The 8,071-nt window shown below is 49.4% G+C and overlaps 1 non-coding gene across 1 annotated transcript; it reads left to right on the top strand.

Moving 5' to 3' along the window:
• Window positions 1-6,251: 6,251 nt before the first annotated feature.
• On the top strand, window positions 6,252-6,324 carry Trnak-uuu. The gene has a single exon. It is a non-coding gene; the product is annotated as a tRNA-Lys (tRNA).
• The last annotated feature ends 1,747 nt before the right edge of the window (window positions 6,325-8,071 follow it).

Raw genomic sequence — 8,071 nt, 5'->3', positions numbered from 1 at the left:
GAAACATTGCCCGACCTTACAGGATGGGTCTGCAGTTGCCTTATCATTAGGATTGCCTGAAATCACACTGCAGTGCATGCACCGTGCACACGTGAGTGCAAGATGATGAACTTGTGTAATGATTTGAGCCGGAAGTTTGATCATGGACGATGGGAATTGATATTCGTTATTGCTGGGCTTTGTAAACAGAAGACGATAATGCATGAATTCGCACAGCAAGTGTGGGAAAATTTATTTATTTATTTATTTATTTATTGCGGTTCTTGGCGATATCCACATCGTGGCTCTTAGAGCGCCGCGTCAGTACATGGGCGAGACTTATGACAGTTCATACAATAAAATACAAGAATAGTGATTAAAATGGTAAGTACACGCAAAAACACATTTGGTATGAACACATGGGTACGAGTGCAACCCACATGCAAAAGCGAAAAACGATAAAAATGATGTCATAGAGTCAGTGGTTAAGATCAGCTACACAATGAAAGACAGAACCTTTTTCTTAAAGTCATTGAGAGACTTGCACTGCCGAGTGGCAGGGGGAAGAGAGTTCCACTCTTTTACAGCCCGATAGGGAAACGCTTTTTTCACACACTCTAGACGGGGGTGTTTTTCTGCACTAGTCTGCAGCATGGTTTCGTCGCATGTGGCCCTGGTACGTTGCTGAGATATTTCAGACCGGCGTTTGATGAGACTCCGTATAGCTTGCGGTCCGTCGGGCACGTTAATGATGCGATGCACGCATGTGCAGTCCCGAAGGGTGACGGTTTCACCAAAGCTTAGCCAATTTAGCTGCCTTCGGGATGGAGTCACGTGATCACGCCTGCGAAGGCCGGTGACAACTCTAACTGCAAAGTTGATAACTTTTTCCAAGCGCTGACGTTGCGCTGCTGTGATCGGAGCCCAGGCTGGTAAACAGTATCTGATGTGCGGAAAAACAAGTGACTCGATTAGCGATTTTAAAGTCGCAGTGGGAAGCACATGTCTCAGTTTGTTGATTGCCAGGAGACAGCCAAAACTGCGTTGAACTACGTTAGATGTCTGTGGCTGCCAGGTGAGGTTTCTATCGATATGAACTCCGAGAATTTTGATGCTCTCTGCGGAGGATAACTGGGAAGCTCCAAAAGTGACGGTCAGTTCGGCAGCTTTACGAGTATTTGAGGGTGTGCCCATGAGAATGAACTCTGTTTTAGATGGATTAATTTTCATGCCGTTGTGACGAAACCATGCTGAGACTGTGGCCAGGTCAGTCTCGACACATGAGCGCAATCGTGCTAGATCACAGACCGATGGGAGCGATGTGTGGAGAAGTTGCATATCATCAGCATATGATTTTACACGCGGCAGATACGTAACACTGGATGTCATTCGTGAACAGGAGAAACATCAGAGGCCCCACGATGCTGCCCTGGACCACGCCGTACGCAACCTCGAGGCTCGGTGCGTTTCCGCCTTTAACGATCTGGTGGCGGTCAGTAAAGTAGTCGGCAAACCAGTGAGGGGAAATGCCGTAGCACTCGAGCTTCGATAAAAGAGCAGAACGATTAACGCAATCAAAAGCATTGGACAAATCAGTGGAGCTAATTGCAGTGACCATGCCGCTGTCGATGTTGCTATAAATATGACTGACTATGTCTATCACTGCGTGTTCGGTAGAATGATTGGGACGATATGCATATTGTGAGTCAGCTAAAATATGATGACTGGAAACATATTCTAAAAGTTGCGTGCTGACCACCTTCTCCACAAGTTTGCCAACGACGCTCAGAATACTAATAGGCCTATAGTTGGATGGCTCGGTCACCGAACCTCCCTTATGTAATGGCACCACTGTTGCTAACTTCCACATGAGAGGGACACGTCCGGTGGTGAGAGAATGATTAACAATATGCAATAGATGGGGACCTACAACCGCAAAACATCGTCTAATGACCGACAGACACACACCATCAGCTCCCACCGCCCTCGAGCTGCTCATGCGCTGCAACGCTAGGCTGAGGTCTGGCAGGGTGACAGGTCCGACACGGAAAGCACCGCTGACCACCCTCGGTAGCCGGAGCGGCAGGTCAGTGCCAGGCTCGTCGCTCACGGCTGCGGCCACACGCTGGCCCACAGCGGCAAAGTATTCGTTAAAGTGGTCTGCAGTGGTCGGGTCCATAACGTCAGCAGACTTGGAAGGTTTGTTGGCAATGGCGTACTTCTTCAGTCTGCTCCAGGTTTTCTTCGACGTCTCGGTGGGACTGGCCTTGAAGAAGTCGGCTTTGGCAGTTCTCAGCCGACCGGTGAACTCCCTCTTGAGGGCCCTGTATCGCTGCTTTGCATCGGCAGATCCCGTGACGTCACGCGCGCGCCGAGCGACGTCGCGCCTGGACTGCAGTTCGCGCAGCTCCTCACTCCCGCTGAGCCAGGGACACTCGGGGCGGCGGAACCTGACTGTCTTGACAGGGCAGTGTGTACTTAGGTATCTTTAAATGTACTTAGGTATCTTTTTACCTCGGCACATGCTATGCGAAAGGCACATGCCTTACACTGCGCATGTCGGAGCTCAGAGCTCATTATTTTAGTGACACCGAATAGTATGCAGCAGTACATCTGAAAATTCGCTATACAAGTATAATATCGTTCATCTTCATAACATTTCTCTTTTCTTCACTTCCCTGCCTCACATCTCCGGCACTCCCCGTCCATTGCAAACATCACAACTCACCCGTGGCAGACACTCTATCCTCTGCTGGGGCCGCGTCCGCATGTTTCTCAGCTAAATCAGCCCCGAGTCTGACGTCTGTGCGCCCCGTGGATGCATCCAGCCGTGCAGACCTCCGGTTAGCAGTCTGGGGAGTCTGTGCAGTCTGTGCTGGGGACTATTGAAAACACTGCATGGGGTGAGAGAGGTAAGAAGCCTCGGCAGATGTGGTAGATGGTGACGGTCATATTGTCATGTGGAAAAGTCGGTAAGATAAATGTTTGGCAGGGCATTCGAGCAACGGGAATAAGTCGACTGAGATAGATGTTGAGGTAGTGCTAGAGAAGACTACAGGCCTAAGCAGCTCAGCACTACTAGAATTGTCTTTGAACTTGCATTGAATTTTTGCCTCTATCCTTCACTTCTCTGATCTCTCACGAGTGGCATGCTTTATTAAACAAGGATGGGCCTCGACTTTCAACATCTACAAAACCTCTCTTTTAGTCGTGGCACAAATAAACAAAATGAACGAATGTTGACGTTAACTTCTATCACATTTCCTTACCATGAATTGGAATACAATACCCCAAAACGAACCATGAGTCTCTCTCATTGCGAGCATCGAGTTCGCGCCGTGTTTAGAGGACAGGAAGTATTGGATGACCTCTCCCCGGCTGGGTGTCAGTGGACCGAGCCCCGTTGAAACAGCTGGTGTCACTCCAGTCTCCCCTTCCCTCTAGCTGTCAGTCTCCCCCTGCAGTGACCACTCTGGCTCCCTGACTCCGACTGAGCTCCAACTCCGACATACATACTGAAATGTACGTCACACGAACCCGTGCACTCCGACGTGATGTGGCGGTGAGGAGGAGGTAGGGCGCGGTTGTCCTCGACATCTGCGTGGATTCATCTATAGACTAAGGGCGGAAGATGGCCATCTCTCTCTCTCTCTCTCTCTCTCTCTCTCTCTCTCTCTCTCTCTCTCTCTCTCTCTCTCTCTCTCTCTCTCTCTCTCTCTCTCTCTCTCTCTCTCTCTCTCTCTCTCTCTCTCTCTCTCTCTCTCTCTCTCTCTCTCTCTCTCTCTCTCTCTCTCTCTCTCTCTCTCTCTCTCTCTCTCTCTCATTTTCAGGGCAAGTATTCATTGCCCATACCAAGTCCCGGGTGTGCGTTGGGGAGGTGCGTGAGCGTCAATGACCGGGAAATTTACATATCTCGCATTCCTAATGACCCCGTATTACAATATCTGCACTGTGGAATGGCGATGGCGCACAGCCGACACTGCCTCTGATAACGATAACGCGAGTCGGGGACCTCGGCGACGGAGTCACTGTCGACTCTAATCCCTATTGAGGGAGTCGTCACTCGCCCCTAACGACGACACGGTACTCGGGTGGCCGCATCATGTATTGAAATGGAGAGGAGAGGCGACAAGGTTCCAATCAACCTCCATCAGGGCTGCGAGGCGGCTAACATACGACGACAGGGGTTTCAATTATCGAGGGGCGAGTGACACGCGTGCCGGTCACACTTGCGGCTAACCGGCCTTGGAGGTGTGCAAGGGGTGCTTAAAGGTGATGAAGTATGTAGAGGCAACATGTCCTGTCGCTCCTGATGTGCTACACTTTCTAGGGTCAGATTTGTTCGGCAGACAATTACATGAAGGTACACCATTTCATGACCATAGGGATAGGATGGATTTTTCTTTTGTTGGTTATTTTTTCGGTCTGACGAGACCAGTTCAAAGTCAGAACGATGACAGGAATTAGGGGAGGCATTGGTCTGAGCGGACACCCTAGAGATTCATCCGGGCTGACCCCATCCAATTGGACCCATTTGGACGCCCAGACCACTGATACTCTATGCACGCGGCTACGGGTGTGCTCCTATGTATGGGAACTTCCTGCATGGGATTAACCCTCGCATGTGTAGGGGGGGGGTCGGATGGACCCCCCCATGGTTTTTCGCGAATAACTCGCGTAAAAAGCGGCCGATCGCGACGAAACTTTCAGTACCCTCGTATTGATCAATTTTACACCTACCCTGAAAATTTCATGACCCTGACCCAAATGACCTTTGACCTGTGACCTCTTTTCCGAGACCATGTTTGGCCGGAATCGCGATTTCGCGTATGTCGGCTCGCACTAGCCGCGTGTTTGCAAGCTTTTCGTGGTTTCAAACGATCAAACATGTGATTTGATGTTACTCCCGTGTGTGTCAAGGTCACCTGAAGGTCAGGTCAGGTCATTGACCTTTGGTGACCTCGGGTGACCTCGGGTCACTTTTTCGAGTTTTACATGTTTCTAGGCTAGTTTTTGGAGCTGAATTCGAATTTAGCAACCATTTGAACATTTACGAAGTAGTTTTGGTGACTTCGTAACATGTTACGAAGCTGTCAGAGGCGGTTGACACGTACTACGAATACCCGTCACGACGTCTACTGGTTGACCTGACCTGACCTGACCCGACCTGGTCTAAATGCTTCAAGACATCATCTGTGATCAAAACTAACACGATATTCGTGATCAGCACCCCGAAAAACCCCTTAGCAGCCACACTTTACGACTTTCTAACAGGTCCCGATTTTCCCGACTTTGGGTCATTGACCTGACCTGGAAGGTCAACCAATGACCTAGGACCTTAAAATTGGGTATCATCGGCTTCCTCTCGTCACGGGCAACACGCTCGTTTTTTCCGCGAAGCTCTAGCTCGATCAGGGGCCAAACGGCAAGGGGGGGGGTTCAACCGACCCCCCCCCCCCCCCTACACATTAGAAGCTGGCAAACGCCGCACACATGCGAGGGTTAAGTTGCCCGTCCAGCCCGGAACAACGGTTTGAGGCGTGGGGGAGAGGGATTGGACTGTCCTGAGGATTGAAAATAAGGAACGGTTGGATGGAAGGACATCGAGCAGAGCAGCTGACTGATAGACGGCTTGTCCAGTCCCATCCATCAATGCATTGATGGCATTGCAGTGCCGTATTGCGGAAAGCTGGCTCAGTGACTCGACCGCACCAGCCCGCGACGCACCAGTAGTGGTCGTATATGCGCGGTGCTTCCCTTTACTGCTTTTTAACATAAACGTCTTTCAATAACATTTTTAAGCAACTACATCTTGTCAGACACCACGCACCGCGAATCGTACACCAGGCACCGGGTCCATCGGAATGCGAGAGGTGGCCTGGGAAGTAACTAATGGTTTTAGCATTTGCCGCCCGGTGGCGCTGACAGCCACTCTACAGATGTCGCTGTATTACTGACTCACCCCTTATTCGTTGACTGATGCAACGAGCTGTCGGGTGTCCATCAGCTTACAAAAAAAGAATGCAAATAGGTAAAGACGCTGTTAACAGTTAATGTTTTTGGGCTACAGACACATGCTTTTCAATGTGTTTGATTGGAATGTGGGGACTGGGGAGCTCTATTTGCATCTATCGCTCGAAATTCGAATTATTTGCAGCCTTATTGCAATGAGCTTTTGGGCATTTGTGAGCACCAACATTGACATTGACAAATGACATGCATGACAGACGTAAGGCACGACTGTATTTTGCTCTGGCGGAAAATGTACTAGAGCCCGGATAGCTCAGTTGGTAGAGCGTTAGGCTTTTAACCTAACGGTCCAGGGTTCGAGTCCCTGTTCGGGCGTACTATTTATGTCATTTTTAGCTCTTCAGTAGCATACCTATAAGAAGTGCCGCAATCACTTTGGATGTGTAACGTGCCCCTCCTTGGAAAGGATATTACGACGAGAACAACATACTTAGCCCCGTCTGACTCTACGTAGTTTCTGTAGCCTTGGTTGTGATACGGTTTATTGAATGATGCGATCAGTGACACTGAAGGTTAGCATGCCTACCGAACGCTTGCTTTGCATTGTGGTCGATTTCAGCTGCATGAAATGGTAAAAAGCATTTGTCATCATCTCCCTGTCTTCCAGCCTATATCCGGCGTACCGCAGCTCCCACCTGTTCTGCTCGCGGAAATGTGTGACGGCTTTGGCGAGGGACGGCTGGACTCGGTTGATGAATTGGTCGAGCGGATGGCGGCACACCTGTGAAACCCCACGGGAAATCAGGCTTGAGGGATAACCCCTCCCTCCCCTCTCCGGAGTCTGTCGGTGGGCAGGTGATACACTGTTGGTGTCCCACGCTGAAATGGGAACATGCGGACCTGCAGACCCAAACGGCATGAAGCGGGATAAGGCTGAGAGAGGGAGAGAGAAAACAAAATGAAATTTGATTGAAAAAAGACGGTAAATAGGAAGATGCCTGATAAAGAGTATAATGGACAGTCAATCATTCAATTTCCAGACATTGTTTAGTTGATTTTGTCGCAATAAAGTGCAAACCGAAGGATCAACTATTTCAATTCGACACCACCAACTCTTCCCAGCGGACTCCGGACGAAACTGCTCGCCCCATCCCCACCGTGTTTCGGGCATCACCCCTGTTAATTCCCTGGAGGGATCTTCTGGTACTGTTAATTATAAATATATAGTTTCTTTATATTTTCTTGTAGTCGGAGTCTTCTTGAGTCATAGAGAAAGAAAGGACATCTTCTACGGGGTTTATTGCTTGAGTGACACTCTCATAGGCGGTATCTTAACGCAAAACATTACCGTTTCAATGGTGGTCACCAGCAATTCCTTATCGTAATATGCACTGTCTACATTATATGAATATTTCTCTTAAATGTTTCACATTTGCTATTTCCTTAATATTTTCCCCGTTACGAAGTTTTTGTCCTCCTTACTAACTAACTAAAAACCTTGACCTTTCTTCAATCAAAATATTTACAACAATTAAAACACTTCGCTCGCGTGATCATTTCCGGGAGCGCTCTTGGTAGAATATTCAACACCCTCCCCTTGAAAGAACTCTTTCAACATTTACATTCGCAAGGTACCTACGACATGACATACACAGTAGTCATACACAGCACTTATTACATTTTCACAAGTTTGGTAATCGGACGCTGCACTGTAACACCTCTGATGTTCAGAGTCACCGATCTCACTAAGCCGTCTTTTGACATCTTGACTGACTCGACCCTACCGATGGGCCATTGGCCCCGTGGCACACTGTCGTCAACCATCAATACCAAATCGCCCACAGCCAGGTTTTGCCTGGCCGTAGTGGTGCTGGTGGACCGCTGCTGGAGCAGTGGAACGTACTCTCGACGCCAGCGCTTCCAGAACACGTCTGCCATATAGCTCGCCTGTTTCCACATTTTCCGTTTGTCATTGTCAGATGCAGAGAAGACATTCAAGGGTGTCGTTCCGGAACTGGCCCCGAGTAAGAGTATGTCGTTTGGAGTGAGGGGCGGAGCGTCGAGGGGGTCACTCGATGGCGAGACCAGAGGCCGGCTGTTCACTATCGCCTCGGCTTCACAC

This window comes from Amphibalanus amphitrite, unplaced genomic scaffold, assembly GCF_019059575.1.
Source record: "Amphibalanus amphitrite isolate SeventyFive unplaced genomic scaffold, NRLGWU_Aamphi_draft 000437F_arrow, whole genome shotgun sequence".
NCBI lineage: Eukaryota > Metazoa > Arthropoda > Thecostraca > Balanomorpha > Balanidae > Amphibalanus > Amphibalanus amphitrite.
This window is presented reverse-complemented; position numbering and strand designations above follow the sequence as displayed.